General features: G+C 39.1%; 1 pseudogene; it reads right to left on the bottom strand.

Moving 5' to 3' along the window:
• Nucleotides 1–5,470: 5,470 nt before the first annotated feature.
• LOC122910558 lies at nt 5,471–5,835 on the bottom strand (annotated as a pseudogene).
• Nucleotides 5,836–14,358: the final 8,523 nt, after the last annotated feature.

Here is a 14,358-nt window from a genome sequence, read left to right as displayed (position 1 = left end):
TCAGCTAATTCCACCATGTGTATTTTCCATGGATATGTTTCTCTTGACTTTCTCTCCCTCTTAGTCCTAGCTCACATTTTCCTGCCTTTTTGTATGGCTCAAAAATGTATGTTCTGGACATTGTAGCTGTTATGTTGTTGGAAGTTTGCATTATGTTGGCTTTTTTTTTTTACTTTTTAATTTTTTTTATTGTGTTATGTTAGTCACCATACAGTACATTATTAATTTTTGATGTAGTGTTCCATGATTCATTGTTTGCATATCAAACCCAGTGCTCCATGTAATCTGTGCCCTCCTCAATACCCATCACCAGGTTAAACCATCCCCCTACCCCACTTCCTTCTAAATCCTTCAGTTTGTTTCCTGGTGCCCATAGTCTCTCATGGTTTGTCTCCCCCTCCATTTTCTCCCTCTACATTTTTTCCTTCGTTCTCCTAATGTCCTCTATGTTATTCCTTATGTTCCACAAATAAGTGAAACCATATGATAATTGACTTTCTCTGTTTGACTTATTTCTCTTCATATAATCTCTTCCAGTCTTGGCTCTTTCCACATTTTGGCTATTGTGGACATTGTTGCTATGAACATTGGGGTGCATATGGCCCTTCTTTTCACTACATCTGTATATTTGGGGTAAATACCCAGTAGTGCAATTGCTGGGTCATATAGTAGCTCTACTTTTAACTTTTTGAGGAAACTCCACACTGTTTTCCAAAGTGGTTGCATCAATTTGCATTCCCACCAACAGTATAAGAGGGTTTCCCTTTCTCCATAACTTCTCTAACATTTGTTGTTTCTTGCCTTGTCACTTTTTGCCATTATAACAGGTGTAAGGTGTATCTCAATGTATATTGGCTTTTTTAAAAAAAATGTTGAACTCCATTTTAGGCAGCAGTTCCTTTACTGGAGACTAAGCTTGATCTTATCAAGTCTTGAGTTTAGTCTTAATTGGATGAGTATAGAGTATCCCCACTCTTATTCTGCAGCCTTTACAGGATGTCAGCTGAATTCCCAGGTGCACAATGAGATCATTCCAGTCTGGCTGGTTGATATTTGAAACATCACCAATCTCTGTCGTCTCCAAAATCCATTCATCTTAAAAGTGAATAGTATTTCTTGATTGGAGAAGTGTCTGTTCATATCTTCTGCCCATTTTTTGATGTGTTTGTCTGTTTCGTGTGGGTTGAGTTTGAGGAGTTCATTATAGATCCTGGATATCAACCTTTTGTCTGTACTGTCATTTGCAAATATCTTCTCCCATTCCGTGGGTTGCCTCTTTGTTTTTTTGACTGTTTCCTTTGCTGTGCAGAAGCTTTTGATTTTGATGAAGTCCCAGAAGTTTATTTTCGCTTTTGTTTCCTTTGCCTTTGGAGACGTATCTTGAAAGAAGTTGCTGTGGCTGATATCAAAGAGATTACTGCCTATGTTCTCCTCTAAGATTCTGATGGATTCCTGTCTCACGTTGAGGTCTTATATCCATTTTGAGTTGATCTTTGTGTACGGTGTAAGAGAATGGTCGAGTTTCATTCTTCTACATATAGCTGTCCAGTTTTCCCAGCACCATTTATTGAAGAGACTGTCTTTTTTCCACTGTATATTTTTTCCTGTTTTGTCAAAGGTTAATTGACCATAGAGTTTAGGGTCCATATCTGGGCTCTCTACTCTGTTCCACTGGTCTATGTGTCTGTTTTTATGCCAGTACCATGCTGTCTTGGTGATCACAGCTTTGTAATAAAGCTTGAAATCAGGTAAGGTGATGCCGCCAGCTTTATTTTTGTTTTTCAACATTTCCTTAGTGATTCGGGGTATCTTCTGATTCCATACAAATTTTAGGATTATTTGCTCCAGCTCTTTGAAGAATGCCGGTGGAATTTTGATCAGAATGGCATTAAAAGTATAGATTGCCAAACTATGGAAAGAACCAAGATGCCCTTCAACGGATGAATGGGTAAGGAAGATGTGGTCCATATACACTATGGAGTATTATGCCTCCATCAGAAAGGATGAATCCCCAACTTTTGTAGCAACATGGACGGGACTGGAAGAGATTATGCTGAGTGAAATAAGTCAAGCAGAGAGAGTCAATTATCATATGGTTTCACTTATTTGTAGAGCATAACAAATAGCATGGAGGACAAGGGGCGTTAGAGAGGAGTAGGGAATTTGGGTAAATTGGAAGGGGAGGTGAACCATGAGAGATTATGGACTCTGAAAAACAATCTGAGGGGTTTGAAGTGGCGGGGGGGTGGGAGGTTGGGGTACCAGGTGATGGGTATTATAGGGGGCACGGCTTGCATGGAGCACTGGGTGTGGTGAAAAAATAATGAATAATGTTTTTCTGAAAATAAATAAATTGGAAAAAAAATAAAATTATTAATTAAAAAGCAAAAAAAAAGTGAATAATATTGCATGGAGCACTGGGTGTGGTGCATAAACAATGAATTTTGGAACACAGAAAAATAAAATAAAATAAAATTTAAATAAGTGAGTAGAATGTCAGTTCCTCTAATGCCCAGTAGCTGTTCTCTTCCAAACCTTGTGGAGTCTTACTCTGCTTATATATATTTTAGTATTTGACCAGACTTAAATGGGCTCCCACATAGATTTCTTAGGTTCCTTCTTTGTACAACTCCCTCTTCTCTACTTTCCTGCTCAACAAATTCCAGTTGCCTCCAAAGCACTAATTTTCAATATGTGTTTCCTTTGTTCAAGGAAATAACTGATTTCTGCTTGTTCTTTCTTCCCTATGCTACCATTTTGGAAGTTCCCTCAGGTGCCTCAGACACCAGGATGCAAGTGGCATTCACTTCATATGTTTTCTTCCTTTTTCTCTAGAATCACAGATCTGCATTGCCTGTGGTCCAAAGCCTTAAATATTTCTTCATATATTTTGTCTGGTTTTAGAGATGTTTATACTAGAATATAAGTCTAACACCCATTATTCTATCATGGTCCAAATCAGAGGTTTTCTTTAATTATGCTAGACATTTATAATGTATAGTTTCTATCATATTATATATCACATATGTAGTTCTTTCACCGTAGTGAATTTTTCCTCCTGTGTCTTATAATTTGGGATTGTGAGCTAATCATTAACAGAACTTTATTTGTGGGAATTCTTTACAGTACAAGTTGAGGACATATTCTTCAGGGTAATTTGTTTTCTTTTCTTCCAACAACCCAGAGTGGTACTGTAAATTTACCATTGATTTCTTGTATCATTTAGTTAAAATATTTTTTGTCTTAAAGCCCAGGTCAGGGACAGGACCATGTTTTTAGTCTCAGTTGAGGGATTTTTTTTACCCCCCCACTCACCCAATGCTGGTGTGGAGGGAGGTGAGGTGAAGTTGATTTTTTCCCCCTGGGTTGCCTTTTGGTTTGGGTGCAGTCTACTAAAGATCCTAGCTTTATTCTGCGGTCTTGGTTCTGCTTCTCAGAGGCCAAAGACTATCTTATTTCCCCACCTCTCCATTAGAGCCCAATTCTTTACATCAGTCCTTAAGCAAGACCAGCTACTCTTCTCACCACCAAACATCTATGGAACACAAAAATAAAGACATGCACTTATATCTCTGGTATCCAGTTTTCTCTTAGTTTTTGACACCCAAAAATTTCCAAAATGCCTAGTAATTCAATTCAAAGATATCTTTCCTTCCCTCCAATAAAGGGAAGGGGTGCCTTTATGGCTCATTTAGTTAAGCATCCAACTCTCAATTTCAGCTCAAGTCATGACCTCAGAGTTGTGAGATCAAGCCCTACGTCAGGCTCCACAGTGGGTGGAGCCCGTTTAATATTCTCTCTCCCTCTCACTTTTCACTCCCCACTCTGAAAAGAAAACAAAGATGTTATATTTCCCATAATTTCTTAATGTTTTTCATGGGACAAGCTTTAGACTCCTTATTGCACAAAATTACTGAGATGAGAACTTTCTTTATATATTTTTAAAAAATTAAATATGGTTTAAAAAATTAAAAATGGTAGCATTACTTGCATGGTCTAAGCACTGTTAATGATCTCAACATGCTCAGTCTTCTGTGATTATTCAAATTTATAGGCAATTGCCTTCTTTTAAACTCAGGAGAATAATTTATTATTAACATTTTCCCCAATCCTACTGAAGTCAGAACACTTGTGATTCTACTGTGCATTCAATCACTCTGAACTTGGCCAACTTATAGTCTCATTGCAGAGACACTGAATCTCAAAGGAAATATCCATCTCATTCATTTAATGGGTGCCTAGAGTCTTTGGCTTTTGAATAATGTAACTAAGTATTTTAAGACTAGGAATAAAAATAGGAACTAGGAATAAGGGAACTAGGAATGTCAAATAGGTTTTTTTATCTTCCCCACATTTAAACAAAACTGATTTTAAAAGAGTTCAGGAAATTTGAACTTCCTCTCCATGCAGCACCATTATTTCATTACTTAATATACACTTATGGCATAGGTTTGATTTCTGGTCCATCTCTACCAGATTCAATATTTCACTGGAAAATGTATTTTAAAACAAGTATTTGTTTTTATTTTGTATATTCATAATTATGAAACATCAAAAAAAGGAAACTCAAAATATAGGAAAAGAAATAAGATCTCACTTAAAGCATAAACATTGATAGGAAATGTCTTTTATCTGTAGTTCTAGTCATGTGGCATGTAAAATTGTGCCTCTCACTTTCCTCCCATAAAACATGTGATAAGCTATGCCATGCATTTTATAAAAATCTTAAGCTTAATAAATGGACAATAATATTATTTATCATATTTTGGTATTTGGAAGTTTGGGTTTATATAAGTTATGATGACCTTGAGCTCTCTGACAATAAGGAGATATGGGATCTGGGGTGGATACAGCTGATCAATTTTTCCATCAGATGGTCAAGTTCCTTCTATGTCCCTTCTCTACCACCCTTGGCATGTGTTTTTTGTCTCTGTATTTACATGCTCACTATTTGCTTAAAAAGCTTCTAGGGTCACCTGTGTGACTCAGTCAGTTAAGTGTCTGACTCTTGATTTCAACTCAGGTCATGGTCTAAGGGGTGATGAGATCAATCCCCACATCAGGCTCTGTGCTCAGCAGGCAGTCTGCTTGAGATTCTTTCCCTCTCCCTATGACCCTCCCCCTGCTCTCTTGCTCTCTAAAATAAATAAATATACCTCTTTTTTTTTTTTTAAGGTTTGTAGTATGAAATTACTGGGCAAAGGGTATGGACATTTTAAAGCCTCTTTTAATATTCTTTTTAGGAAGTTTATACTCTATCTTTTTACTAAGGTAGAATGCTACTGGATTTACATTTAAGACTGTTCACTTCAGCTTTTCCAACATGGCATATCATAATTATGGTTACTAAACGTAGATGTCATGGTCTTAAATTGGCTCCACAGAGCACAATGCAAGTACAATACATTATTTTATTTTATTTTATTTTCAGAATTCAAAATCTTTAATTAAAACAATGCAGGATCTGGGGTTAGTTTTTGTAGCCTCGCCTGGCCCTCCCGCCTCTGGCGCGATTGAACTTCCCGCCCTTGGATCTCACGTAGGGTTTGGTGTGGCTATGTGGGGTTCCGGGAGCCTTGCCAAAATGCCTGTACACCTCTCGGCCCTTGCGTGGCCCAGAGAGCAAGACAGTGCCACAGCCCTTAGGGGAGTCCAGGGCCAACTGGTTAAAAGTGAGCATCTTGCCTCCAGCATTGAGGATGCGGCTCCGGCAGGGCTGCTCACACGCAGGGTGCACACCTTCAGTTTGGGCACCTCCTGGACCCGCACGTCGTAGGTTATGGTCCCTACAACCACAGCGGTTTTGTTTTTTTTTTGTTTGTTTGTTTGTTTTGTTTTTTTTCCAATTTATTTATTTTCAGAAAAACAGTATTCATTATTTTTTCACCACACCCAGTGCTCCATGCAAGCTGTGCCCTCTATAATACCCACCACCTGGTACCCCAACCTCCCACCCCCCCCACCCCGCCACTTAAAACCCCTCAGATTGTTTTTCAGAGTCCATAGTCTCTCATGGTTCACCTCCCCTTCCAATTTACCCAAATTCCCTACTCCTCTCTAACGCCCCTTGTCCTCCATGCTATTTGTTATGCTCCACAAATAAGTGAAACCATATGATAATTGACTCTCTCTGCTTGACTTATTTCACTCAGCATCATCTCTTCCAGTCCCGTCCATGTTGCTACAAAAGTTGGGGATTCATCCTTTCTGATGGAGGCATAATACTCCATAGTGTATATGGACCACATCTTCCTTATCCATTCATCCATTGAAGGGCATCATGGTTCTTTCCATAGTTTGGCGACTGTGGCCATTGCTGCTATAAACATTGGGGTACAGATGGCCCTTCTTTTCACAACATCTGTATCTTTGGGGTAAATACCCAGGAGTGCAATGGCAGGGTCGTAGGGAAGCTCTATTTTTAATTTCTTGAGGAATCTCCACACTGTTCTCCAAAGCGGCTGCACCAACTTGCATTCCCACCAACAGTGGAAGAAGGTTCCCCTTTCTCCACATCCTCTCCAACACATGTTGTTTCCTGTTTTGTTAATTTTGGCCTTTCTAACTGGTGTAAGGTGATATCTCAATGTGGTTTTAATTTGAATCTCCCTGAGGGCTAATGATGATAAGCATTTTTTCATGTGTCTGATAGCCATTTGTATGTCTTGATTGGAGAAGTGTCTGTTCATATCTTCTGCCCATTTTTTGATGTGTTTGTCTGTTTCGTGTGGGTTGAGTTTGAGGAGTTCATTATAGATCCTGGATATCAACCTTTTTTCTGTACTGTCATTTGCAAATATCTTCTCCCATTCCATGGGTTGCCTCTTTGTTTTTTTGACTGTTTCCTTTGCTGTGCAGAAGCTTTTGATTTTGATGAAGTCCCAGAAGTTTATTTTCACTTTTGTTTCCTTTGCCTTTGGAGACGTATCTTGAAAGAAGTTGCTGTGGCTGATATCGAAGAGGTTACTGCCTATGTTCTCCTCTAAGATTCTGATGGATTCTTGTCTCACGTTGAGGTCTTATATCCATTTTGAGTTGATCTTTGTGTACGGTGTAAGAGAATGGTCGAGTTTCATTCTTCTACATATAGCTGTCCAGTTTTCCCAGCACCATTTATTGAAGAGACTGTCTTTATTCCACTGTATATTTTTTCCTGTTTTGTCAAAGATTAATTGACCATAGAGTTGAGGGTCCATATCTGGGCTCTCTACTCTGTTCCACTGGTCTATGTGTCTGTTTTTATGCCAGTATCATGCTGTCTTGGAGATCACAGCTTTGTAATAAACCTTGAAATCAGGTAAGGTGATGCCGCCAGCTTTATTTTTGTTTTTCAACATTTCCTTAGCGATTCGGGGTATCTTCTGATTCCATACAAATTTTAGGATTATTTGCTCCAGCTCTTTGAAGAATGCTGGTGGAATTTTGATCGGAATGGTATTAAAAGTATAGATTGCCAAACTATGGAAAGAACCAAGATGCCCTTCAACGGATGAATGGGTAAGGAAGATGTGGTCCATATACACTATGGAGTATTATGCCTCCATCAGAAAGGATGAATACCCAACTTTTGTAGCAACATGGACGGGACTGGACGAGATTATGCTGAGTGAAATAAGTCAAGCTGAGAGAGTCAATTATCATATGGTTTCACTTATTTGTGGAGCATAACAAATAGCATGGAGGACAAGGGGCGTTAGAGAGGAGTAGGGAATTTGGGTAAATTGGAAGGGGAGGTGAACCATGAGAGGCGCCTGGGTGGCTCAGTGGGTTGGGCCGCTGCCTTCGGCTCAGGTCATGGTCTCGGGGTCCTGATATCGAGTCCCGCGTTGGGCTCTCTGCTCAGCGGGGGGCCTGCTTCCATCTCTCTCTCTCTGCCTGCCTCTCCATCTACTTGTGATTTCTCTCTGTAAAATAAATAAATAAAATCTTTAAAAAAAAAAAGAGACTATGGACTCTGAAAAACAATCTGAGGGGTTTGAAGTGGCGGGGGGGGTTGGAGGTTGGGGTACCAGGTGATGGGTATTATAGGGGGCACTGCTTGCATGGAGCACTGGGTGTGGTGAAAAAATAATGAATACTGTTTTTCTGAAAATAAATAAATTGGAAAAAAAAGATTAAATTGTCTTTCAACAGATTTAAATTTAAATTTAAATAAATGTATTTTTAAATAAGAATACATATAAACTTAAAAGCACACACACACACACACACACAAAAAAGTATAGATTGCTCTAGGCAGTATAGACATTTTAACAATGTTTATTCTTCCTATCCAAGAGCATGGAATGGTCTTCCATCTTTTTGTGTCTTCTTCAATTTCTTTCATGAGTGTTCTGTAGTTCCTCAAGTACAGATCCTTTACCTCTTTAGTTAGGTTTATTCCCAGGTATCTTATGGTTCTTGGTGCTATAGTCAATGGAATCGATTCTCTAATTTCCCTTTCTGTATTTTCATTGTTAGTGTATAAGAAAGCCACTGATTTCTGCACATTGACTTTGTATCCTGCCATGTTGCTGAATTGCTGTATGAGTTCTAGTAGTTTGGGGGTGGAGTCTTTGGGTTTTCCATATAAAGAATCATGTCATCTGCGAAGAGAGAGAGTTTGATTTCTTCATTACCAATTTGGATACCTTTTATTTCTCTCTGTTGTCTGATTGCTGTTGCTAGGACTTCTAATACTATGTTGAACAAGAGTGGTGAAAGTGGGCATCCTTGTCTTGTTCCTGATCTCAATGGGAGGGCTGTGAGCTTTTTCCCATTGAGGATGATATTTGCTGTGGGTCTTTCATAGATAGATTTGATGAGGTTCAGGAATGTTCCCTCTATCCCTGTACTTTGAAGCATTTTAATCAGGAACGGATGCTGGATTTTGTCAAATGCTTTTTCTGCATCAATTGAGAGGACCATGTGGTTCTTCTCTCTTCTCATATTAATTTGTTGTATCACATTGATTGATTTGCGAATGTTGAACCATCCTTGTAGCCCAGGGATGAATCCCACCTGATCATGGTGGATAATCTTTTTAATGTGCTGTTGGATCCTGTTGGCTAGGATCTTGTTGAGAATCTTAGCATCCATATTCATCAGTGATATTGGTCTGAAATTCTCCTTTTTGGTATGGTCCTTGCCTGGTTTGGGGATCAGGGTAATGCTGGCTTCATAGAAAGAGTCTGGAAGTTTTCCTTCTGCTTCAATTTTTTGAAACAGCTTCAGGAGAATAGGTGTTATTTCTTCTTGGAAGGTTTGGTAGAATTCCCCAGGGAATCCGTCAGGTCCTGGGCTCTTGTTTTTTGGGAGATTTTTGATCACTGATTCAATCTCGTTATTAGATATCGGTCTATTCAGGTTGTCGATTTCTTCCTGGCTCAATGTTGGTAGATTATATTTTTCCAGGAATGCATCCATTTCATCTAGGTTGCTAAGCTTATTGGCATATAACTGTTCGTAATAACTTCTGATGATTGTTTCTACTTCCTTGGTGTTAGTTGTGATCTCTCCCTTTTCATTCATAATTTTATGAATTTGGGATTTCTCTCTTTTCTTTCGGATTAGTGTAGCCAGTGGCTTATCGATCTTATTGATTCTTTCAAAAAACCAGCTTCTAGTTTCATTGATACGTTCTACTGTATCTCTGGTTTCTCCCTCATTGATCTCAGCTCTAATCTTGATGATTTCCCTTCTTATGTGTGGAGTTGGTTTGATTTGTTGTTGATCCTCCAGTTCTTTAAGGTGTAGAGACAGCTGGTGTGTTCTGGATTTTTCAATTTTTTTGAGCGAGGCTTGGATGGCTATATATTTTCCCCTTAGGACCCCCTTTGCTGTATCCCATAGGTTTTGGACCGAAGTGTCTTCATTCTCATTGGTTTCCATGAATTGTTTCAGTTCTTCTTTGATCTCCTGGTTGATCCAAGCATTCTTAAGCAAGGTGGTCTTTATCTTCCAGGTGTTTGAGTTCCTTCGGAACTTGTCCTTGTGATTGAGCTCCAGTTTCAAAGCATTGTGATCTGAGAATATGCAGGGAATAATCTCAGTCTTTTGGTATCGGCTGAGTCCTGATTTGTGACCCAGTATGTGGTCTATTCTGGAGAAGGTTCCGTGTGCACTTGAGAAGAATGAGTATTCTATTGTTTTAGGGTGGAATGTTCTGTATATATCTATGAGGACCATCTGGTCCAATGTGTCATTCAATGCTCTTGTTTCTTTATTGATTTTCTGCTTTGATGATCTGTCTAATTCTGAAAGAGGCGTGTTAAGATCTCCTACGATTAGTGTATTCATATCAATATGACTCTTTATCTTGATTAACAGTTTTCTTAAGTAATTGGCTGCTCCCATATTGGGAGCATAGATATTTACAATTGTTAGATCATCTTGGTGGATAGTCCCTTTAAGGATTATGTAGTGTCCTTCTGTATCTCTGACTACAGTCTTTAGTTTGAAGTCTAGTTTATTTGATATGAGAATCGCTACCCCAGCCTTCTTTTGAGTCCCATTGGCATGAAAGATGCTTCTCCACCCCTTCACTTTCAGTCTGCGTGTATCTTTAGGTTCAAAATGGGTCTCTTGTAGACAGCATATGGATGGGTCCTGTCGTTTTATCCAATCTGCAACCCTGTGCCATTTTATGGGTGCATTTAGGCCATTCACATTGAGAGTATTATTGATAGATACGTTTTTATTGACATCGAGTTACCTTTGAAGTCTTTCTTTCTGTAGACTGTCTCTATATTTCTGTTCAATGCTATTCTTGGGATTTTTCCTCTTTTATAGAACCCCCCTTAATATTTCCTGCAGTGTCGGCTTGGTGGTTGCATAGTCTTTTAAGCCTTGCCGGTCTTGGAAACTCTTTATCTCTCCATCCATTATGAATGTCAGTCTTGCTGGATAAAGTATTCTTGGCTGCATGTTCTTCTCATTTAGTGCCCTGAAAATATCTTGCCAGCCTCTTCTGGCTTGCCAGGTCTCTGTGGACAGGTCTGACGTTATTCTGATGGGCTTCCCTCTGTAAGTAAGGAGCCTCTTTGCCCTGGCAGCTTTCAAGAGATTATACCTACAATTAAAATTTCTCAATTTGACTATCAGATGTCGTGTTGTTTTTTTGGAGTGTATAATCTTGGGTGGAGACCGTTCAGCCTCTAGTACATGAATGCTAGATACATCCAGGAAGAATCAAAACAACCTTCCTCGCACACACTGAGAATTTATAAGAACTCTCCCATCTTCTTCCACCAGTGTTTCTGTGTTTTTTGAGTTTGTCCTGATAGCATATAAATTTTCAACTTGTGGTTCTTTTTGACGAGGTTCTTTCTTTATTTGCATATATATATATATTTTTCTTTCTCTTGCCATATAATTGTATCAGTCTTTTTATCTCTTTTTGTTTGTCTACTTCATAAATCTTACCTTGGGGCCTATCTGGGCTGAACCTTCTCTTTCATCTTCCCTTTCTTTCCTGTCTCTCTCTCTCTCTTTTTTCTTTTTTTTTTTCTTTTTCTTTTTCTTCTTTTCCTCTTTTTTTCTTTTTCTTTTCTTTTGTCTCTCGTTTGGGTGGGGAATCTTGATTGCTCAGAAGTGTTCCAGGGTGCACCTTGACTGCACCAGAGTTGATACATCCAGCTACATCTGTTCAGTCTTCTCCCACCAAAATGACTAGGAGGATGAATGCCCAACAGAAGAACAATACAGAGGATGGACCTTCTGCAACAGAGCTAATGGCTATCAACATAGACAATATGTCAGAAAGAGAATTCAGGCTAACAATTATCCAGGCAATAGCTAGGTTGGAGAAAGCCATGGATGACCAAACAGAATTGATTAGGGCTGAACTGAAAGCGACCAGACAGGATGTTCACAAATGGGCGGAGCTTAAAGCTACCAGGGAGGAGGTCCACAATGCTCTCAATGAGTTCCAATCTAATCTAAACTCTCTCAAAGCTAGGGTAACTGAGATAGAAGATAGAATTAGTGATCTGGAGGACAAACAGATAGAGAGAAAGGATCAGGAGGAAGCCTGGAACAAACAGCTTAGATCCCACGAAAGCAGAATCAGGGAAATAAATGATGCCATGAAGCGTTCCAACGTCAGAATTATTGGAATTCCTGAAGGGAAGGAGAAAGAAAGAAGTCTAGAAGATATCGTGGAACAACTCCTTCATGAAAATTTTACAAATCTCGCGAATGAAACCAGCGTTCATCTACTAGAGGCTGAACGGTCTCTGTATACTTTTAACCAGGATCCATTCTTGACAATTTTTGTATGTCCTTATTGAATCAGAAAAAAAGTCATTACTTGATTTCAAGCTTTACTACAAAGCTTTGATCTCGAAGACAGCATGGTACTGGCATAAAAACAGACACATAGACCAGTGGAACAGAGTAGAGAGCCCAGATATGGACCCTCAACTCTATGGTCAAAAAATCTTCAACAAAACAGGAAAAAATATACAGTGGAAGAAAGACAGTCTCTTCAATAAATGGTGCTGTGAAAACTGGACAGCTATATGCAGAAGAATGAAACTTGACCATTCTCTTACACCATACACAAAGATAAACTCAAAATGGGTAAAAGACCTCAACGTGAGACAGGAATCCATCAGAATCCTAGAGGAGAACATAGGCAGTAACCTCTTCGATATCAGCCACAGCAACTTCTTTCAAGATATGTCTCCAAAGGCAAAGGAAATAAAAGAAAAGATGAACTTTTGGGACTTCATCAGGATCAAAAGCTTTTGCACAGCAAAGGAAATAGTCAACAAAACAAAGAGGCAACCCACGGAATGGGAGAAGATATTTGCAAATGACAGTATAGACAAAAGGTTGATATCCAGGATCTATAGAGAACTCCTCAAATTCAACACTCACAAAACAGACAATCATATCAGAAAACAGGCAGAAGATATGAACAGACACTTCTCCAATGAAGACATACAAATGGCTACCAGACACATGAAAAAATGTTCATCATCACTAGCCATCATGGAGATTCAAATTAAAACCACATTGAGATACGACCTTACACGAGTTAGAATGGCCAAAATTAGCAAGACAAGAAACAACATGTGTTGGAGAGGATGTGGAGAAAGGGAAACCCTCTTACACTGTTCGTGGGAATGCAAGTTAATGCAGCCACTTTGGAGAACAGTGTGGAGATTCCTCAGGAAATTAAAAATAGAAGCTTCCCTATGACCCTGCAATTGCACTACTGGATATTTACCCCAAATTACAGATGTAGTGGAAAAAAGGGCCATCTGTACCCCCAATGTTTATAGTAGCAATGGCCATGGTCGCCAAACTGTGGAAAGAACCAAGATGCCCTTCAATGGACGAATGGATAAGGAAGATATGGTCCATATACACTATGGAGTATTATGCCTCCATCAGAAAGGATGAATACCCAACTTTTGTAGCAACATGGACGGGATTGGAAGAGATTATGTTGATGAAATAAGTCAAGCAGAGAGAGTCAATTATTATATGGTTTCACTTATTTGTCGAGCATAACAAAATAACATGGAAGACAAGGGGAGATGGAGAGGAGAAGGGAGTTGGGGGAAATTGGAAGGGGAGGTGAACCACGAGAGACTATGGACTCTGAAAAACAATCTGAAGGTTTGAAGGGGCGGGGGAGTGGGAGTTTGGGGTACCAGGTGGTGGGTATTGGAGAGGGCACGGATTGCATGGAGCACTGGGTGTGGTGCAAAAATAATGAATACTGTTATGCTTAAAATAAATTTTAAAAAATCAACTAAAAGGAAAGTGATGTAAATAAATAAATAAATAATTTTTATAAATAAATAAATAGATTTTTTCAAAAAAGAGAAGTCAAAGAGTTTTTTTTAAATATACATCAAGCACACCTAAAACAGCTCTGTATCAAAAAGCCAGAATTAATTTTATATTAAAAAGGAACAGTGACCTTTGCCACAGTGGACACCCACGGCTTTGTCTTCAAGAGCATTCCCATTCTTCTGGGAACTGCTCTTCCACCACTGCCCTGAGGTTCCCATCCAAGATCTGCCTAAAGCTCCACCCTCCTGGTTACATTTGCTTGTTCCAGGAATAGCATCTGAGTATTTATTTATTGGTTGGTTTGTTTATAGATCTTTTTGCATTGGAACCGAGGGAGTTAATCAGTTTCTTTTCAGTGTTACAATTAATAAGAAACATTGCTCAGGAGTTGTGTTGGACTTATTTCCCACCAAAGCCCATACAAAGATGAGTATATGCTTGAGATCTTGTTTCCTTGTCAGGCCCAGAGAACCATTGCCACGTGCTAAAATTTTATGATCTGGGAACATGGGATGGTAAGCTGTCAACAGGAGAGCAGGATACAGCAATACCTGGGTCACTCCATTTCCT

This window comes from Neovison vison, chromosome 6 (genome assembly GCF_020171115.1).
Source record: "Neovison vison isolate M4711 chromosome 6, ASM_NN_V1, whole genome shotgun sequence".
Classification (NCBI taxonomy): Eukaryota; Metazoa; Chordata; class Mammalia; order Carnivora; family Mustelidae; genus Neogale; species Neogale vison.
Note: the sequence above shows the minus strand (reverse complement) of the source record. Positions and strands in the feature narration are given on the sequence as shown.